This window comes from Sciurus vulgaris, assembly GCF_902686455.1.
Source record: "Sciurus vulgaris genome assembly, chromosome: 5".
NCBI classification, from domain to species: Eukaryota; Metazoa; Chordata; class Mammalia; order Rodentia; family Sciuridae; genus Sciurus; species Sciurus vulgaris.
In genome coordinates this window covers 123863737-123887291 of record NC_136465.1, presented here as the reverse complement: position 1 = coordinate 123887291, position 23555 = coordinate 123863737, and positions in this window count along the sequence as shown.

Below are 23555 nucleotides of genomic sequence, written 5' to 3'. Positions count from 1 at the left end.
TTTATAGAACTGCAAGACTTTCACAACCACCTCTAATTGCTATCTTTGGTATGCTCTCATCTCTTCTTAGCTTCTGATATTGTATAAATTGACCATACCTCATCTAGTGAATAGATATCACTGGCCATGTGAATTGACCACCTTTGTCTCTCTTCTACTTTCCACAATGCTTATAAAACATAAGGAAATTGCAAACCCCCAAAGATAAAACAGTGAGAGAGAGATCTGCAAACAAGAGATTTTATAAACTTTTGCACAAGTAAATACAGAGGGAGGGAGGAATAAGGTGTAAAATAAGGTGTAAAATATTCTCACACTAATGAGAATAAAAAGAAAATTGATTAAATTTACCAAATCCCTTTTGGGGATTGCTATCTCAAAGGTGCTGGGCAGGAGCAAGTTATTTGACTTATTGTAAGGACTGGTTGTATGTTAATATCTAGAAAAATAATGTTTTTCTTTCCTTTCACCCTGCTCACAGAAGGATATCTGCATTTCTGATAAAAATAGGGGACAGTCGGACAGTCTCAAATCAGAGATGCCAAAGAGAGGTTGAAGGAAGAATTTGAAGTACAGAGGTAAAACAGGAAATAAAGTGAAAGCATTCATATTGGGTAGTTTATTTTTAGCTAAGATTCATCCCCTTAATTTCAAAGCAAAATGCCAGTATCCTAGGTAATTCTTTCTAGAGGTTTTGAAACAGAGACATCTGAAGAATTCCTCAGAGAAATGACAAATGTTCCCCCACTCTTCCTTGATATCTGCCTTCTTTTCTCCCCAGAATTTCTGTTCAGTTTCTACTGTTTTATTATTTAATATAATTAATGAACTATGACTCTCAAACATTTGAATAAACCCTTGAACATGGACAGAAAAATGTGAACCTGGAAGAAATGTTTTACAAAGCAAAACTTCTATCCTTTCTAGCCTACAAAATTAGGAAAATCCAATTCTCATATACCTGAGAGTCCTGTAAGATCATTGCACAGTTTGAAAATTACACTCCTGTTTAAAATACCAATAAAGAGCTCTTGGAAGTTTAAAAATATTATGGTTAAAATTCTTTTAAAAATTCAACAGAAAGTTTAGATGAAAAGTAAAACAAAATGAAACAGAATGATAGCAACATTAACCATGAGAGGAAAGAAGATAAAAACTAAGAAAATGTGATTCTATGAGATTCAATATTAGAAGGATAGAACAGAGAAATTAATAAGGGTAATTAGCATAAAATAATAGATGTCTGAGAAATGAAGTTTATGAATGATATGAAGTTTATGAATGATCCATTGATTGCTCACTAAAATGAATGAAATATATTCACTACATATTTCATCCTGTGTGATCTCAGATTTTCAGGTTAAAAATGGGGATATTCAAAATTCCTGTGGGAAGAGCATGGGATCTCAGGTACAAACAGGAGAGAAGTAACTGGACTAGCCTCTTAAGAGTCGCATTAGCTGCTAGAGGACAGGGAAAATTTCTTGCAATCTAGAATTCCAAGCATAACCAAAAGTATAAAATCCATTATCAGATGGGATAAAGACATTTGGAAATATTAAGGTCATGTAAAATAACTTCCTTTTGTTTATGGATAAACTGTCGGAAGAAGTATTTCAATTGAATGAATGAGCAATTGTCTAGTCTAGTGTAACTAAAAGAAGAGGTAACCCATCGTACCAGGTGTTGTTCAAAGTTTTCCATCTACTAAACCATTTAATTCTGTTAACAATTTTGTGCATTATTGTTAGTATTAGTATTAATTAGTATTCATTTCACTTATGAATGGGAAAAACTTGAGGTAGGGAGAAACTAACTAAATAAGAGTAACATGCTAAATAAAAATTACAGATATTAAGTGTCAGAGCTAGCGTGACTTAAAGTGTGAGGCAGCTTTTTCCAGAGTCCATGCTCCTAATTATATGGGGCATGATAATGACTACTCTTGATTTCTCAAGGGAGTTAAAGGAAGGAGTGAAAACACCAAACATGAAATAGCAGGCTTATGGATTTTGTTTCATTATGTATAAAAATAATAAATTATGACTGAAAGTAGAAGATTACAGAGATTTTTGTTTTGACAAAAATAATGGGTGTTTAGATGTAAAGAATATACTCACTAAAAGCATAAAAACCTTTCAGGAGATGATAAAGGTAAAACATGGAAAATGGGAAGTAGAAATTCTGGAAGGAAAAGATACATATAAAAGAAAATACAAGCATAAGTCATTGTTTTGTTTGTGATCATTTAAAGGTTGGTGAATAATTTCAATTGAAATAAATGATAAAACAATATAGGAAAAATAGAAATATGGGGGTGAATGTTATAAATCACCATCTACTGTATGTCAGGATCTATATAAAATTACTATGTAAGGACTTGAATTTATAAGTATTATAAGGTTTATAAATATTATGAGCATACTTATAGCAATATGGAGAAAAGTATCTACAAAATATCAAAATGAGTAGAAAGGAATTTTTTTCTCTGAGTAGTTGGTAAGAGAACTGCTGTCTTTGCATTATGACCTGTTGTGCTCTTTTACTCTTTAAAGATATCTCTTTATAATATTTTAATTAAAAATTGATTTAAATAATATGGAGGGAGAGAGAAATAAGGAGCAAAACTAGGAGAAAATGGGTTCTGTGAAGAAAATATAAGCATTCAAAATTGTAACTACTTTCTCAATAACCAGATTTTTAAAAAATTTCTTATTCTCACATTGTTTCTCCACATTTCTCATTTTCTCAGGCACAAAACTTTTATGGGTCAGATAGTAATACTTTTAGCAGTAAACACCAGAAAACCAGTCAAGCATCTTCAAATAGCAAGACGTATTTTGTTGTATAACAAATATTATGGAGGAAAACAATGCATGTATGATACAGAAACTTGGTGATTCTCTCAGAGGTCCAAGTTTTTCTTGCTCTCCTTTCCACCCTTTTTAGGACATTAGCTTGTTTCCTAGTAAAAGATAGTTCTGAAACCCCAGGCATCACATCTATGTTTCAAACAGGAGGAAGGTGAAAAGGGGAAAGGTGCAGACATACCCCTACATTTACTGTAAGACATCTAGCACTGCATCACATTGGCCATTCCTAATTGCATAAGAAATTGGAATATTGAACTTTTAACTTTTATAGCCTCTAGCACAAAGTCAGATCCAAATGAAAGGGTTGGAAATGGAGATGGGTCCAGCTCACCTTTTGTCTGTTATAGTGTCCATTTTTAAAAATATCATAAGATGGAGGATGAGGATGATGTGAATACTTTCTAAAGGAATAATTCTCTAGTGGTTACCCAACTATTATGAGAGTTTCCCGTTAACCCTTCTGTTTTCTGTCATAGCCAAAACACGTTACAAGAAGCACAAGAACTCCAACCCCTAATTTTCAATACATTATGGTTGAACGATAAGAAACAAACAAACATATGTGAATATGTTTTCCACAAAGTCCTGAGTATAAATTGAAGAATTTCAATTGAAAGTGTACTTTCCTTTACTTCCAACTGAAGTTCATAATTTCCAATGAAGGATGGAGCATAAAAAAACCATTATGTAGCAACCCAATATTTAGGGAGTTCTAACTGTGATTCAAGAAGTTTTCATTTATCTCTGTTTACTAAACTATCTTGTGGTAACACTGTTATTTTCATTGTGTGCCATAGACCACAATCTTGAAGGATAAATGATTCACTTAAAGACAAATAGTCAGGTTTCACCTTAGTCCTCTAGTGTCAAAGCCCATGCCCTAAACCACTTTGCTATTTTGTGTCTAAAGCATTTGTTCTACTAAATCACAGTAAAAAACCACATTTAGCAATTTATTGCCAAGATATGGAGGAATTTCCAATCACAATGGTATGATTGAGAATGAAGAAGAGAAAGCCAAATTAGCAGCTGCTGAACGACTTTTTCTTTCAAGTAGTGATTTTTGATTTTAGAAGAATAGTGTGTATAACTTCTAGGAAACCAGTGAATCCAAGAGAAATGTCTGTCCCACTCACGTGTGGCAAGTGGGACTGAAACAAGGATTGTTCCTCCTGATACCACCATTTACTGGTGACGAGTTCTGCTCCCTCTAATGTTGAAGTTTGAACACTAGAGAAGCACACCAAGGCAAACAGATTAAGCAGGTTTTAATCAAAAGTAATAATACAGACTTCTCCTGGGAGGGAGAAAAGGGGCCATGGCTGATGTTCTAAAGTTAGCGCACCCTACATCTTTTATAGGTTAAGGTCTCTTTTGTTCTCCAGTTCTCTCCCTACTTATCTCTCCTTCCTACCTATGTGACTAGGCCCGGTTTTGCATAAAGTGAGAAGCATGGGCATGGGGAGGGCCAAGGTGATTCAGGCAGGTAAGGGCCCAGGGGGCATTAATTAGCAGCTTCTTGCTTGCAGTCCTTGATAAAGGCAGGTAAATTTGGTAATCAATGAGCTCCGGAGATCCTTGACATTCCATTCTCCCAGGGGCAGTTTCCAACTTCCAGAAGCAGATGGCTTTCATGGCCTTCATTTCCTCGATTTGACCTGATTCCCTATTTCTACACTAACTGCCTGTCCTTAATTTGGGCTTCACTCCCATGAGGGGAAACTGGTAGTGGGAGGTCAGGGGAACGCAGCAAGCCTCATGGATAGAAACCAGGGGTTGGATTGCATTTCCAATACTTGGGAAAGATGATGGGGAAAAAGACAACTTAAAAACTCACTGAATATATAGTTCACTTAAGCCCCATCCCCCAGGGGGAAAGGAAGCTGACTTAACTCAAAGATCACAGCCTATGACAGACCTCTACTCGGCCTTTAGGCCTAGACTAGAAAAGACTAGTTAGAGAAAACCCCACAACTGCTAGGTAAGGAAGGACAAGCACTGGAGAGGAAAACAAAAACAAAAACGAAAACAAAAAACGAAACAGTGAATTCCTAGCCAAATCAAGCTAGGAGTTATTTTATTATTTATGAAAAATACTAACTTGAATAATCATCAACATCAAAAGTCACAGGAAGGATTTATTCCAGATAAACAAACCAGGAAAACTAAACACCCTGAAAGTGATTTGAAAACAAATCTGCTAAGGATGATCCAAGCGATAAAGCAGCAATGGCATCCACACAAAGAACATACTATCATGAAACAGTACAAAAATGGTCAAAAATAGGAATACATTATAATTCCTGGGAAGGAAACAGAAATTCTTCAAATAAAGGGAAAATATCTGAGTGTCTAGATGTGTTTACATCTATTGTCACTGATGTGAGAAATGAAAAGATTCCATTTTTGTTAATGCTTTGGTTCATTAGCACCATTAATAGATCAGGGTGGGCATTATACCAGTAAAATAAAAGAAACAATCAGAGCCTTTGTTCAAGCAGAATAACTAAAAGATAACTAAAAATTTAATGTCTCAATTTCTGCCTCTTTAATCCTGTATGAAATGAGAAAGATTAATGGCATGGCATAGAGGTACTTGTCACTCACTATGGTTAACTGATGGATAATTAGGATGTCTTTGTAAACCTTTTTCTCCAAATATTTGAAAAACATTGTATTTTACTAGATGTTGTAGAATGAAATTTTTTAACAATAAAAAAAATAATAACCTATTCCCACGTCTAGATGTTCTTGTTCTCTGTATTCTAAAGTATCTTCTGGCTTTTGTGAAGCTAGGGCCTTAGTCAGAAATTCAGACAATGACCATGGAAGAGAGGAAGGTCTTTTGATAATACTGTAGATTTTAGCTCTTTTCCACCTTTTTTTTCCTGCATTGTGACTGCTTAAACAATAACTGCAGTGCTTTTGTCAGCCTATTTATCAGAACACTTGAAATTGCTGCTATTATCTGTCTCTGAATCAAATATTTTTCCATTTGCAATATAAAACATTTAATTAAAATACAAATTATATGGTACAACCATGTAGCAGTAAACAAAGAACTAATTTGTGTTCTCTCTGTACTTATCATTTGTTGACTAATTAGTTTCTATATGAGACACCAAGTGACTCTCATAAATACAAACCTCCTGAGGATATAAAGGTTAATTTTAAAGTGATTACAAATAGTCTAGTAACATTATAATTAATAGTTACATTTGTAATATCAAAGTCTTCTAAAACACCAATAAGTAACCTCTGTAAAATTAGTACTAATAGTTGGAACCATTTAGCATGCTATTTCATTATTCCTTTCAGTTAAGCAATTTGAGTTTTGGCACAAAAAAGAAACAAAAGTAGAAATCATCATTCTAAAACCATGTCTGTGTGTGTGTGTGGACATTCATATGTGAGAAACGTACAAACACATAGTATCTGTGCCTGCTATTATTTCATACTGTCAGCCTGAGCCTGTGTTAAAAAAATTGCTGAGACTAGACATAGTTAGGAGTCATTCACTAAGTCACAGGGAAGAAGTTCACATATATAAGGGACACAGGAGCCTCTTAACCTACAGGATGAGCAATTAATTTTTCACAAATCATAAATGACAGAATGATTCCAAAGAGAAATAAATATCAACTATTTGGCTATAATTCTGACCACATTTTACATGATGTATAATGTCTTGGGAAGCAAAGAGTCTATGATATTGGACTTGAGTGTTTTCTTTGTGTTTTGTTTTTTGGCACTAAAACTTCTAAAAGTCCTTACATTTCTAAAGTGCCCCTGATAAGATTTCACTTCAGCATTTCATTTCTTAATTTGTGGTAATGGTTAAAAGTGTCGCATGAAGTCTTTTTCTAATAATAGGTAAAGTACTGGAGTTTGGTATTGACTTAGTCTTGTACATAAATTAATCATTTATTTTCACAATCCTCCAACTTTATATATTAAGGTACTTACTTAAATAGGGAAGAAAGGAAAAAAATCAATAATAATCATCAGATATGTATAGTATAATCTGTAGTCAATCTTAAAACTACCATAGCCTATACAGATGTATACTTAATAGAGAGAATAATTATTTAATATTACTGGCTTTACAAGTTGTGATTTTAGGTTTACTTCTCTTTTAATAAAAAAAGGTGGATTACAAATGATTTAATTAGATGTCTACTTATATTAACTGACCTGTCAAAGACAGTAAGTTAAAACTGAGATTTTTGACAATCCTTACCAAATTGGCTTCTTGTACAATCATTCTTATTTTTGTTGTCTGAAACTCTACCCTCCTAGATGTTCAGGCAAAAACCCTGGAGCAAATTGGATTCTCTATTTTAACTTTATGTCTAAAAAGTCAGATTATGCTATTCACTCTAACTTAAAAGAATACCCCATAAGCCAAATGCTTCTTGAAGAGGCCTTCATTACTTTCACTTAGATTTTGCTAATTCTTTTCTAGTGGCACTCCTTGTCAGTATCTTTGTTCTCTTTGAATCTGTACTCAATCCAGCATCCAGAGTGACCTTTTAAAATACAATTTTGATTATGTTTCTTCAATGATCAAAATCCAAATTTTCAAATTTAAGAGTAAAATCCAAAGCTTTTCACTTTGACCTAAAAGACCTTACATGATCTTTCCTCTCATTTACTTCTTTGAACTCATTCCTTATTCCTCTCTCTTCTCATCTCTTGACTTTTTTAAAAAGGCATGCTCCTGTCTAAAAAGTCACCTTTTTCAAGTGACCACTCTATAAAATTACTTTTTATCTCCCTGTCAAACCAATAATTGATATTCATATTTTCAGCTTTATTATTTTCTCCTTGGCACTTATCTCTGCTTTATATTTTATTTATTTGTTTTCCTTTAAACATTTGATGTACAAGAAAAAAAAATTTGTTTGTATTCTTTCCTAGTAAATAGTACCTAGCACAGAATAAACATTTCAATAAATATTAAAATCATTCCCTTAAATAAATAAATGTTAGAAACATTGACTAAACCAAATCGTGAAATATATGCTACAAATGAAAGAGTAAGGATTGAAAAATCAATTAACTTTATATTAAATTTTGGACAATAGCATGTATTTTTAATATTTATTCTTCAATTCTTTATACTTCATCACCTTATTGATGTTAAATGCGGAATCTTAAAAATGTTAAAACTTATTAAAATAAATGTTAGTATATTAATGAGATTAACTACATGTATTTATTTTTATTTGTAGAATATCAGCTTTTGATCTCTCTAAATCTTTGGTATAATTGTCTGGTGGTAAATCTAATTTTATAATTAAAGACCTAATAGATAGATAATGCTTTCTTATTACTTTATCACCAAGGAATGTTTTCCTATTTGATCAATATGTGGATATGCCAATGGAAGTCTATCATGAATTTAAATTTGATCAGTCATTTGTGACCCATATAAAAAGTATTGCACAAAGTAGTCTTTTCACATCCCTAACAGAATGAAACAGAAAAATTTCAAAAACAGAAAGTTATGCCATTATCATCCCAAGCACTGAGGAAGAAAGGGCTGTATTCTGCTCTGAAAATATCAGTCACTTTGACCTCTCTGAAGGTCTAAAAAGTCAGATTATGCTATTCACTCTAACTTAAAAAAAAAAAAAAATAGATCATGGACTTCTTTTTGTATTCCCCTCCCAGTTTTCAGATAATTAGCTGATTGGCTTGGAAGCTTTTGTTGCCTTTTTTCTTTCAAAAATCACTATACCACACTGATGTTGTACAATACCAGAAAACTGTTGTTTTTAGTGGTTTTTCTTTTTTAGGGTGAGAGTTTAAATCATTTTCCTAATACACCTTCTTGGATGGGGTGGAAGTTGATCATTAATTTATTAAAATGCAATAAGTGACTGTCATCTGAACATGGGAATACTAGATCTGAGACTAAGCAAAAATTGAATTGAGAGAAGCCTGAGAGCCAACAGATGCATTTTAGTGTTGGAAAATCCAAGGATCTTTTTCAATGTGACAACTCCAGAAATTAGTCATAAGTTTCCAAGCATCAATGTATCTCTTGATTAATTGTCTTTTTATCTTTAAATAGAAATAAATGTTAAGCTGCATCATATATTGAAATATGATTACATGCCACTTTGATTATATCTATGCAATGTGAAGGCAATTTGCTTTCTCTGTTTTACCTTCCTTATGTGTACAATGGAGTTCTATTTCCCTTTTCTAATTCTCTTTTCTTATTAAATTGGACAAGTTTGTAGTGAAGCTCAAGTAACATAATGTATTTATAGCACTTTGAAAAACATAAAATCATAAGTGAGTGCAATGGACCGTTTTTGGAAATATTGGTGCTTTAGTGTTTCTTGCAAGCAAGGAAACAGTGAAGAACAAGATTCCTGCATTAAGAAATAGGCTTTTATATATTTTAGACAATCCAAGCTCTTGCTCCAAAGTACTCTCTTAACCCTGTCTACCCCCAAAAGCAATTTCAACTTGTCAGAATTCCCTATGATTTTGAAGGTCTTTGTAAGGGAAAGGATTATCTGGTGATTGTTTGGCTTTAGAATCTCATCACAAGAAAACAGACAGCAGACATGTCCAGTTTCAGCTTTTTTATTAGCGGCAATCATGTGTGCTTTTTACTGATAACTTCAATATTTAATTCTGTTCACAAAATGCTCTATTTCATGAGTTTGATGTCACAATTTTGTTAAAAACACAACTCCCATATTGGATATTTTAAGAGTATATTTTCTGAAAAATATTCCTATCTATATAGAAGGAGAATGGTTATAGAAAGAATAGGCATGTTTTATTTGGATGAGAAGAAAGTTCTATCTTGCAACTGAAAGGCTGGCTAGAAGTAATGATTATCTAAGTTATATTACATAACAACATAGAAGTGAACGTAAGTCTAAGCAGAAGAGGGCTTGAGACAGTTTAACATAAAATCTGGTGATGCTGAAAGTGAAAACATCACTTTTGCTCAAAGTTGCTGCCAGGGGGATATTTACTAAACAATTTCTGTGCAACAGAGGGACAGTTTTATTGTAGTTCTGAGGCTCTAAGTTATTTTCTTTTGTTTAAAACACAGAGACTCTTACAACTTCCACCTACTGCAGTATCTCAGAGAAGTAGGTTTGAGCATTATAGAGGACAGTAAATTTCTAGCATTTTTTTTCCCCAGTCTTGGCTCTTTGTTTGCTTCTACTGTGTGTTTTTGTGTTGGTGGCTAATCAGAAAAGATATCACTAAAAACACAGAAATCATATTGACATAGTCAATTACTTAATTAAAAATCAAGCCATTCGAAGTAACTAGCTTAAGTGTAAAAAGGCAATCAAATCTATTTGAAAATCTATAGTCTTATAACTTCCAAAAATTTGGTGGCTTTTCCCTCAATCACTGACAAAAATTCTCTGGTAAATTGTTAGATTTCCTACACAGTATTTCATGTGTGCTTTAAACTAGGTTCACTCAGGTTTTTCCCTCACCTTAGAGAACCTCAGGAATGATTGTACTACAGCTATTTTCCGAGAAGGGAATATTGTCTTGCCATGTGTCCTGTCAGTGATGTGACCCTGCCTCCTAGACTATTTCTCTTCTTGTGACCATTTAAACCTCCCTGTATGCCATTGGCATCCATGGTGCTAAAGTTTGGATTTTGAGAGTTTTCTAGAGACCCATGAATTCATGGCTTGTTCTCTAGAGTAGCACTTTTAGAAGAAGATAGAAGCTTTAAGGCATGGGGTCTAATAAGACTTTAGGTCACTGGGGATAAGCCCTTGAAGGATATGGAATCGTTCTCTCTTTCTCTCTCTCTCTCTCTCTCTCTCTCTCTCTTATACACACACACACACACACACACACACACACACACACATACACACACACACCCTGGTCATGAGGTGAATAGTTGTTTTGCTTCACCATATACGGCCTCCCACAATGTACTCTTTTCTACAGGCCCAAATGTAGTGAGACTCGCTGATCATGGATTGGAACTGTGAACTGAAACTGTGAGTCAAAATAAATCTTTTTGACATTCAAGTTGTTTATCTCAGCTATTGTGCTACAATGATGGAAAATTTAGCTGACATACAAGAGTTTTGTTAAATTTGGTAAAAGAAGCATCTTACCTAGTTTTGTTTCTCTTTGTCTTTTAGGCCACAAAGTGTGTGAAAGTAGCTCTTTTAACTTCTGCTCTAACTCAGCTTGTGGTTGACAGAATTCTAAGATGGTCCCAAGATCCTTTCCCCATATTGCTTATACCCTAGGTGACCTCCTCCTTTTGTGTGTAGCCATAGGGTGAAAGACACTCCCATGACTTTTTATGTCAAGGTGAAGGGGTATAAGCAGTATTCATTAGGCCCTCAAATTAGTTAATTTTGGTATAATCTAGGGATACTCCATTAGGTGGTCCTGACTAAATCAGATGAGGCATCTAGAAGAGGGTCTAGAAGTCAGAGATTTTCTCTCCTGCTGGCCTTGAAGAAGTAAACCTCCATGAGTTTCACCCTTGAAAAGAAATGAATTCTGCCAACAACCAGTGTAGGGATTCAACTTGACCTGACCTCATCCATCTTGAGTAGTAACTACCATGATGGCCCTTGAGTAACTCTGGCCTGTTTTTCTTGTATAGTTTCCGAGCAGACTACAAATAGTCACAACATAGAATGGCATATGGAGATTCATAAACTGAACTCTGGTGCCCTTAGCACCAGGAATGTGCCTGACATCTTGATGTTGGCTCAAGTTGCACCAGGTACATGCCGGATTGGATGAAAGCATGATTGTTGTGACCACTATGAAAGTCTTCCTTCTAATCAAGTTGCCAGGATCTACTGACTGTTCTGCTGCTACCCTTGACCTCACTTCTTCACTAAATCCCCAGTAAATTGCATTCTGTGGAATACTGGACATGTCTGCCTCTGTCTTTAGTCTCTTGGCTGGGTCTGCTCTGGTGGTCAGTTTTTTAACCCTGGATTTTCCAGGAACAATCATGTAAGATTCAAATAGAACCCTGAACTTCAGATGAGACCCTAGTTGCAGCCAACACCTTCAACTCAGTCTTGTGAGACACTGAGCGGAGAACCTGCTCCATCTGGACTTTGGGCCTACAGAAACTGTGAGACAACTAGTGCGTGTTGTTTAAGCCAGGAATTTGATGCTTATTTGCTTCCAGCAGGAGAAATTTAATTAACCAGTCTTCATTCATGATACCTCAAAACCAATCAAAACCACAACACCTCAGAATTTAAATCCCACCTCTTCTACATTCGTTTTTATTTCATCACAATGATTTTTTTTATCTTCTTCCGACTGAAACAAAAGCATTGATTCTAAACAGTTAGTATCAAGAAATGCAAAAGGAACAGAAATAAAAGCCATCCTTGACCCATTTACACTGCATTCTAGCATAAGCATGCACACGCAGGCACGCGCACATAATTCTAAGAGTGACTCAACCTTGTTCTCTTTGCACATAGAGAAACTGAGACTGCTCTAATATGAATAAATAACACACTATTACGTGAACTCATACCAATTGATATGTAATGTGATATTTGTCTTAATATGGCATACAAGAATGAAGACTATGTAGAATCAGGAGACAGAAATCCATAGTTAATCTGAATTGTCAGTTGCCAAATGCATGCATTCACTTGTCATTTTTATACTCATGATAAGTATCATTCATTATTCCACCATTTTTTTCCTGAGAAAACCTCTACATAGACTCAGAATCTTTCTCAAAATATCAGTCCAATTAGCTACAGTTAACTGACCAGGAAAGTAAGAAGAAATTAAATTTATAATCATATTGAAATTAAGAAATTCACTCATATAAACAAAGGAATTTGGTTTCAACTGAAGCATTAATTGAACACCTTTTATGTGATAGTCACAAAACAGACTTTGAATATACTGTGGTGAATAAGAAAGTCCCAAATAATTATGTCCTAAAGACCCATTTTTTAAATTTGGCCCACATATAGATGATTTAGGACTCAATATTTTAATCTAATATTTTATTTTCAACATAATATGAATTAATAAAAGTTCTTCAGGAGTTATAGAAACAATATACTTGGAAGATAAATTTGGAATCTTCAGGTATGATCCAGATGGTAAAAATATATAGGGTGACTGTGCACTACCCTTGGTAAACTGGTGTTTGAAAGAAAATAGGTTATTTGAAATCAGATGGGACCTTAAATTCAGTGCTTCAAGTGAATATCTCAGACAAGCAACTGTTATGGAATATATCTGTGAGGTAACTCTCTGTCCTCTGGTACCAAAATAAATGGGAGTTATTGAAATATTTAGTAACATTTGATTTTGAATTGAGAATTGAATGGAAAAGAAGTTAAGTAACCCTGTCTTTTCCAGACAACCAGTCAGAGGAAGTACTAGCTTATATCTCTACTCTGAGCTCTACATGAGAAAGAAAATTAAATATTTGGTAAACTGAAATTCAGCAACTACTATAAAAACTTGAATCTTCTTGGTAACACTAATCAAAGTCATATGGAAAACCTGAAGAACAAATAAGAGAAAAAAGAAGGGGCAGAGATGAAAAAAAGTCTTTGACATTGGAGAAATACATGAAGCAAGTTGATGGGCAACCCAGGGATAGGAGCCATGGAGAATATAGTTCAGAATTTCTCGTCCTCAGCACTGTGGACATTGTGGGTTCCATAATTCTTAGTTGTGAGGGGCTGTCTTGTACATTCAGGATTCTGGCCTCTACCCACTAGATACCAATAGCATCTCCCCTCACCCCCACATTGTGGCAACCATAAATGTCTCCAGACTTTACCAAATGCTCCTTGAGGGACAAAATCCACCACGATTTAGAGCCACTGTTAAAGATGTGTATTATGTGTGTTGAATTGCAGAGCAGAGTGTTTTTTTTTTTTAATTTTAAATATGAAGATAATTGAACTCTAAGACTATGATTAGAAAAAAAACTCAAAGAAAGACTATACTGTTTCCTTTTATATCCTTTATCAAGCTTATAGGGTAGATGACACATTATAGGGATTCACTATGTTTACTTTTTTTATTAAGCAAGTGTTTATTGAGTAACAACTAATTTTTTAGGCATTAAGCCAAGTGTTATGGATATAATGATGAAAAAATAGGCATGGTCTATTTTCTTTATCATATTTATGCTTATGAGAATGATACATCAATTGTACAATCATAAAATTGATAAATCGATATAAAACTAGTTTGGATAATTTTATAAAGAACCAGCATATGGAACTATGCTACATAAATCAAATGAACCTGACATGGTCTGTGAGCAAGGATGTGCATTAAAAGGCTTCTATGATGAAGTGATATTTTAGTTGAATTAATTTTGCAAAGTGGAAAAAACCAAGTATGAAAGCTATAAGCAGAAAGAAGAGCACATACAAAGAATAAGTGGTTACCACAGTTCATAGAATAAGGAGGGTATCATGGGATGCAGAATGAGGGGTAAGCCCCAGCTACAATGTGTAAGGCATGTTGTAAATTTACCTTTTCTTGTTAAGAATAATAAATTCCATTGACACATTCTAAGTAAAGGGGGAACTGGTGTGTTTAGATTTACGTATTGAAAGATAAGCTACCCATGTGGAAGTAACTAACTTAAGGGAAGGAAGATGGGATGTAAAATGAGTCAGAGGCTACTGAGATAGTGTTAAAGGTAAGGGCTGTTCAGATTAGTGAATTAGCAGTCAAATTGGACAGAAATAGGAGGATTCTTGAGGTACATGGAAGGCAAACTTGTCAACACCTGAACATCAAGTAGATGTGAGGTTAAGTGGAACAAGAATGACTCATTCTCAAACCACTTGTGTTTTGGTTACAGTATTACCAGATTTGGAAAAAAACTCATGAGTCAAATTTGAGATCTATTGATTTTAAAATGTGTTTGAGACACTTAAAAATGCATATAGAAATTGTCACTAGTTTAATTCATTTTGTATTGCTGCAGTAGAATACCTAAGACTGGGTGATTTATAAATATAACTTATTAGCTCAAAGTTCTGGAGGTTAGGAAGTTTCAGGTCAAGTCATTGGTAAGTTTTCTTGTCTGGTGAGGACATTTTCTTCTTCTAAGATGGTGCCTTACGCGCTGTGTTCTCTGGAGGTGAGGAAGTATGGATCCTTACATGACAGAAGGTAGAAGGACTGAGAGATGAAAGAGAACTGCACTTGATTTTATAATATGATTAACTGTCCTCATGAGGGTGAAGGCCTTTGGCACAATCTCCTCCCAAAGATTCCACTTCCCGTTGCTGTTGAGTTCAAATTTTAATATGAATTTTGGAGGAGAAAAAATTAAACCATCAAAAATGTGATATGGTTTAAGGATACATATTTGTGATACTCCAAAAACTAATACATTATTTGAGGAAAAAATACTGATATTATTGATAACATTCTCATTTAAGAGGCAGTAAAATAGTCCTTTTAAGAGAGTGGGCAAAGGATTCATTTCATTTCACCTGGGGAAATGTTTGTGTCAGGTCCAAGCTAGAACCATCTGGCCTGTGCTGTGTTGATGCTAACAGCAGTGTGCTCTGCACAGAGGTGGTCTGCAGCGGGTTTTGACAAAGGCTGATAGCAGAGGGAGGCCCAACAGCTGCAGTCTGAACTCAAGGTCAGGTTTCCTTGTTGGCATTCCTCAGACCATGAAGGGAGAACCTGTCTTTTTTTTTTTTTTTTCTTTTCCAAGTCAAAAATAGATGAATAAATACCCTTGATCATATTTTCAATGCCAATTGAACACCAAATGAATATATGTGTTTCGTTCTTAACGTTTTGCTAGAACTTTCTATAATACCTATTCTATGAGGGCCAACATTGCCTTGTAGATATACCATGCTGTTTCTGTGTTTCTGCTTTTTATTCAATTGTTAAAATCTCTATTTAATCCTACCCTTTGATTGTTGAAACTTGACTAGCTTCCCAAAACTAGGGAAAATCATACCTGGGCTGATAGGAAAATTGTTTCACATGAGGAGAATCTAATTAAGGAAACCATTCTTGAAAGAGTTCCTGGGAGAAGAGGAGAGATTTTTATGCAGATACACATGTGATTACCACTCTTTGGAAAAAAAAAAAAATACCATTCTAGCAGTAACAGCACAGACTCACTTTGATGACTCATGATGATTTGTGTGTTTTTTCTTCATGATGATTTGTATGGGAAAAAACCAAGCTTGAAGTAATATACCAGAATCTGATAAGCCAGGGAGTTCTGAGACAGGCATAGTTCCTTATGAAGTATGTGAGTCAAAAAAAGCTCTGACTCAAGAAAATCGGTAGGGATAAACACAAACCTAGAAGTCTTGTTCCTGAAGGTGAACCAAGACTCCCAATAATGTATTGGGGTCAGGGAGGGAGGAGGGAAACTAGTCATTTCCTTTGTCTCCAGTCTTTAGGTGGGGATCAAAATAGAAAGACCTTGGTTGCAAAGTTAAGTCATGTACTCATAAAATATCTGAAGAAACCCATATGAGCAGTTGGCATGCAATCTGTCCTGGATATATTTTCCCCTGCTTGTAAGCTCAGTGCGGCCCTCCATTTTGTCCTGGCCTGATGCCACCAAGGAGCTCAGGAGTAATAAAATGTCCAAACACTCTCCATTGAGTCCTTCAAGATCTTTCTCTGGGATCAGAAAACAGTATGCAGGTGCCTTTGCAGCTCTAAGGTGGAACAGAAACAAATTGAGCTGTTAGTACTGGAACTTCAGCTTCCTCCACACCAGTCTACACATGCAAAAACTTTTTTATTTTTAAAATTACGCAGTCGTTCTTCGGAAATTCACCCAACGTGCCCTTACTACAGGTACTCTTACAATCTAATTTAGCCACTCTGTAATTACAAAAGATATTCAACAGTGTACCAAAAAGAATATCATTTCATGACAGAAATATTTTATATTTTATCCTTAATGTTGGCCTTCTTAGTTCAAATAATTTAAAATAATGTTTTATAATTTAAGAACTACTTCTGTGTATTGCCTGTTTTTCTCTTGAAGGTTTTATTTTTTTCATTATAAAACACATTTTTCCTAATTATTTTATGGATTCAAACTAATCCATGAAAGAGATGACATTTTGTTCTGCTAGCTTAAAATATGCTCTTTATTAAGGTAATTAACCTTAATTTAAAAACCGATGCTTATTGATAATGCTACTTATCTTTTCTCACATCTTTTAGATTTGTTTCCCTTATTATCTAAGGATTTCTTCCCAAAGTAGCTTCAACATGAGTCTTTATGGGACTAATCCTCTGAGGTCATGAATGCATGAAAATATTTTTGTCCTGATTTTCACATAATAATTTAACTAGGTATACAGTTGTAAGATCTGAGTTTTCTTTATTCTTTAAAAATTGTGTTTCATGATCCTCTTGTCCAGTATGTAGTTGAGAAACATGATGTGAAACATTACAATTACTTTCCCTTTCCAGAATAATTTTTAGATTTTTTGTTAGAATTAATAATGGCCTTTTTGTTCATCTCTTCTTTCCCCCTATTTTCTGGTAATAATTTGCTCACATCTCTTTCCAGAGATGTAAACCTCTTATCAACCAGATAATTCAACATGTTCATTTTTTTCTCTTAGAGATATTCTTCTTGGATGCCTCTGCTCTTCTTTTCCTATTTGGACTGGGTGGACCAGTAATCTCACAAACACTTCTTACCCTAGTGTTGGTTGTTTCCCTGGTTTTACACTAGGGTTAGATTTCTATGTCCTAGATGTTCTAGCTTTTGTTTTACTCATTCATTTTGAGGAACATATCATCCCTGTGACACAGGGATGCTTTTCTCCTGATGAAGGAGAGTGGGACACAGAATTTATGTGTATGTTTGTATGTGTGTGTCTACATTAGTAAATATAAACTATAATCTCATACTACTGATACTTACAAATGCATTTCTTATGCAACAGGATGCATTCCAGTCTTTTGATTTTCCTTGTTTATAGCTCTTCTACAGTAGTGAGAACCCTGTCTCTCATTGTATACTGCATATTTACTTATTTGTTCAAACCTAGAACATATATAAAATAGCTTTAGAATTATCGATCTATATTATTTGTAATCAACCTACCAATTAGAGTACAATATTTATGCACAGTTCATTTTCCCCACAGTTAGCCCTGGAAAGCAATGTCAAAATGCAGCATTCCCACCTGCCTTGACACTTCCCCTGTCCTTTCAGTTGACTAGTTGTTTATGTATCATACATTCAAGGACATTTGTTTGTTTTTACCTGATTTTGGCCTCCCTACCCCATCTGTATTGATTCTATTTCTTTCTTTTCCAGTGTGTTAAACATTAAGATGGCCACAAGACTCAGAAGAACATGGAAATGAATGTCACTACCTTGCTGTTTTCCCTACTGTTTCATTCTCCAATTTTTCCACCCAGTTTCCATGCTCACCCTTGTGGGTAACCAGCTTCATTAGTTTTAGGTTTATTCTTCTGTGCTTCCATTTGCCTAAGTGAGCAGATGCATGCACATTTTATTATTTTTATTTCTTACATTAAACACTTATCCTGTTTGCTCTCTTTGTGTAATAATAGAACCTATAAATAAGTCCATATTGTTTCAGGGATCACTGTTTTAATCTCATTTTGTAGCTGCACAGTCCTTTATCATGCATGGTTTCTATATTGTAGTCAACCATTTCCTATGAACACACACTATTGTGTCTATTACATTATTACATACATTGCTGCCGTGAATATACTTGTGCATAAGTATTCTTGAGTAACTTAAGATGTGCTGTTGATTCTCAACAGCAATGTGTAGGAATGCTTGTTTTATCACCAAAGCCTCAACAACAGATTGTATTTTCAGACTTTTTTTTTGCCAATTCTTTTTTTCTTTTGCCATATCAGAATCTGCTTAATTTTCATTTAGATTATAAGTATAATTGAATAAACTTTATTTCTTAGGTTTAAGATAAATCATACACTTATCTCGCAAATTGTGTATGTATTTTTCCATTGAGTCTTTGGCAATTTCCCTCCTTAATTTTTATTAATTCTTTATATGTTTGTGATATTAGCTCTTTATATATAATATGTACTGCAAGTATTTGTTGCTGGTTTGTCAATTGTCTTGTGATTTTAGTCGTGGTGCTCTTTGGCTGTTCAGATTTTATTTTTATGTAATCAAATTTATTATGCTTTTCTTAATTTTTTCCTCTGAATTTTGAATTATGTGTCTAAAACCTTTTTCAAACTCTAGTTAAGAAGAAATGTACCATATTTCCTTCTAGTATCATTGTTTTTCAAACATGGTTTCAGATTCCCAATTGATTTGAGGTTATTCTTATGTGTAGAGTCAGGTATAGATTTTATTTTATCTTTTTTTCCGAATGAGTAGTCATTGGTCCCAAAAACATTTACCATAAGATCTATGCTCCTGTTCATGATTTGAGATGGCTACTTCAACCTGTGATAAATTTTTAATGCTTGGGTCTGCTTTGGTACTTCTTTGTGGTCCCACTGGTCTATTTATCTATGTATATGACTGTGTCACATTGTTTTAATTACAGAGGCTTTTCTAGTAGGTTGTAATCTCTCATGAGATTAATTCTACCTATCCATCTTCCTGGGTATTTTATTCTGTTTTTCCATATAAACTTTAGTGTCAATGTGTCTAGCTCCATAATTAGCTCATTGGTAATTTAGTTTGAATTACATTGTGCTTATAAACTAAATTGGAGAGAACTAGTATATTTATAGTATTCAGCATTCTATCCAAGAAAAGAAAATGCCTATTTTATGTCTACTTTTGAATCTTACACAAATGTAAAATTTTCTTTACATAGGATTTCTCACATTTCTTTTTAAGAAGAGTATTAAACATCTATTTTTTTAATATCACGAGTAGTATTTTCTCTAGCATCGTACGTTCTAACTGGTTATTTAGAAATTAACTAATGCAGAGGGCCATCTTAAATGTGGGCCTCAAAATGGGAGTACATATGTCCTTTCTATTACATTGTTCAGTTTTTCCCCAAGCCATTCTCCTATCTCCTGACAGAAACTGACCACATTGGTTCATGGTATTCAGAGAGCACAGTAAGGAGAGAATTTAATCTTCAAAAGTTAGAGTTGTACTTAATCCTTCTCTTTCAAATATACTGACTTATTCATACCCTCGGTTATAGAAAATTGCCTAAGCAAAGACAACTTTTCAGGATATCTGTATTTTTCCTTTTTCCTCTCCGCCTCCTCCTCCTCCTTCTTTTTATTTTTAACTTTCTAGGACATACCTGTTTTTCTAGGATCTTTTACTTGAAGTAGTGTAACTTTTTTCATTCTATGAAGTTAATGTTTTCATATTAGAAATTTACTGTTCTATTATATCTTAGTCGTTGTTTCTTATTTTCTGGTTTCACTTTTGGGTATAACTAGGTTTACCAGATTTTGCCATCATTAAATTAATTCAAAAAGAAAGGAATAGGAAAAAAGAGAGGAGATGAAGGAGGAGGGGTCAGGAAATTCCTGTGATGTCTTTTTCTGGCTACAATTCATAGACAGGCCCTTTTTATACTTATAGCAATCATTTATTGTCTTTCCTTCTCTTTTTGAATCCTGACACTTCCAGGTATTTTTAACGTATACAGCAGCATCATTTCTTCTCTTTACTTGTACCAACATATATTTGAATAATCATCATCTCCACTCATTTCATACAATTTGCATTTCTATTATTTAGGCATAAATATTTTCTCTTTGTCTTCATGGTAGCTGACTTTTCACTTCTTTGTGTGGTTCCATCTCATTAAAACTATCTTTTACATTTGATCTATTCCTTTATTCCTTTTGAACCAAATATAAGCAAAATGCTCTTTTGTTTCCTGCTATAAATACTTTGAGCGATCCTTTATCTCTCAGAATTTTCAGAATAGGACTTTCTTTCCCTGTGCTTTGATTTATTTTTGTGGATCATTGTTATTTTTTTTTTCCTGGTTATACATTCTGAGATAAGGGATATTTACCTAACATATTCACATGTGTAGATTTGTCAGTGAGTATAGTATGTTAAATATTTTTTCCATTCCTAATTGTCCATTGGAGCAAATACAGATGCATTTGTTCAGGTCAAAATTTGGAGGACAATGCCTTACTCCGTTTCTAATGTTTTTCAATCATTTTTCATGTGGGATTAAAGTGCACTACTCTTCTTTTATGACTTTAAAATTTATGCTTATAACAGAATTGACTATAGCCTATGGTTCTTTGAAATACTGTGATATTTAAAATCTATGTCACTCACATCCAAGTCTGAGTGATATACCTGAATCTTTACTAAGCTGTAGAAATAGTCTATTATAAATTCTGGGAGTAATTGTATCACCAATTGACCTTCTTTTTCCAAAACAAAATGGCATTCTTGGAGTTATAATTTTCAAATGGGTATAAAGATAACAGAACCAAAAGGTTGAAGGACAGAATTATAGGTTAGAAAATTATTTATAATGCAGCATATTAGTGTCTCATGATTTAACTTTTCCCATATTTTTAATATTTTAAATGTTTAAGATTTTCTCAATTGTTTTATATTTTACATGACTATAAAGAAATTTTAAAAGCATATGAAAATTAGATTTTTACAAAATATTCCTCTGCAGTTTACTATTCAATTTATAAGTATAGTATTGTGCATTAATTTGCAAAGCTCATATTAACTTTTGCATCTATTTGGTTAAAAGTTGAGCTTTTCATAATTCATGGAATATTTGCCAAATTTCTGAAAGACAGATCTGAACATCTATTTACATAGTATTTTTAATTATTCATTTACTTTATTTAGCAATTAAAGAAAACAATAATTTTATTACTATTGTTTATTGATAGAATATTTTCATTATGGAATTTATGACAGATTTTGATTCATGCTGGCAATGAAGGTATAGTTCTCCAAACTACATTCCTGTATTGGAATCTAGTGGGTCTGAAATAAACAGAATGAGTGGATAGGATCAATTATCTGAGGGTATATTTGGATGAACAGAAGGTATGCACTTATCACTTAGATAACCAAAGACCTGGTGGCAAGAACTAGACCCTTAGAGGTAGGATCAACAAGTGTCTGGTCCCTCAGAGATGTGGTCAAGGAATAATAGGCAGGGAGAAATATACAACCTATGGAAGAAAGAAAATGGGGACTTTCTGCAGTGCCAGTGTTGTGTTGCATCTGGGTGGAAGGATCCCCTTTAATCTCAGCATCGGGAAGATAATATGGAAACCAGTATGGAGATTGTTTTAAAAACCATATACAGAAAGGAATTAGCTGGCCATCTCATAATAAGCAACAGTCAGATAATCGTTTTAATGGTTAAAAGTTTAATATGACTTCTCAACAGCAGGTTTCAAGAGCTTTCAGAACTGTAGCTCAATCTGTTTAGGACTATAAACTTTGAAGGAGTTTTATCTAAAGCTTGTACAGTTGAAAAGATTCAGCTGAGGGTGAATTTTGCTCCAGAAGGCAAATTTGGCCACAGAGGAAACTCTCATATGGTCAGGGAGTGAGTCAACTCCCGTGGCTTATTTGGTTTAGGTACTTACTGCACTTTAAATCTTAAATAGCCAAATCTCTGAACACCTGCTGTATATTTAATGGGACCCTTATGATTACAGAATGTCTTTAAAGTCTGACTTTTAAAAATTAATATGCTTTAACAAAGATGGAGCTTTTTCTTCAGAAACTGGATGTTTTTTTCTTTTAAGACTTCTAATGATCCTTTTGAGAGTCTGTGGTTTAATTTTTGGAACCATTTTAAATGTAACTGTATGGATTTTGATTTTTATATAGCATGTTTTAACTAACTATCTGATATACATAATACTATAAGACTATTAGCCAAATTTATAAAAATATGATTAAGAAATAGTTTGAGAAGTTGCAGTGAATTTAGGCACATAACTTTTGCACAAATTTATCTGTGTAAAAATTAAACTACTTTCATTTCTTCTAAAATATTCTATGGAACGCTTGCAATTTAGTTGATTTTCCTAGATATTTAGGAGATTTTTTTAATATGGTGGGTAATTATCTGCTGGAAGGGGATATAAAAATATTTTTGCAAAACAAGAGAATAGATACAATTCATTATTTTGTTTTATATTTCTTTCATTGCAACAGAATTATTTGTGTAAGAGTTAGATATTGCCTACCTTCCCTCTCGACCATCAATGATGAACAGACTCTTTGCTGGATGATTAATTTCAAATAATGACAGAAAAAGTAATTCTTGTTTGCATTTTGTGATGGTTCTGACAAATAAACATATTTCTCTTGGGTATAAGGTTTATCTGAACAAATGAAAAACAAACACCCAGAAGGATCAACTTTTGACCTCTATTATAGTTATTGATTAAATTGACTTATTAAAATATTTGATTTTGTATTTTTTTTTTGGCTATACTCTGGGAGTGAGCATAGTGACTAGATAAGTGGTACTTAATAAAAATAAAGTATTATTGGACATGTGATTACTATGATATTAATAAGATATGCTGAATAGATCAACTAATGGGTTATGTAATATCAGACTCAATATATAGTTACATTTAAAGAATGTGATTTTGATAATAGTGTACCTAAAGCTATTAATTATAACTATTACATTAGTAAGTGAAATCATGTGGCACATCTAAAAA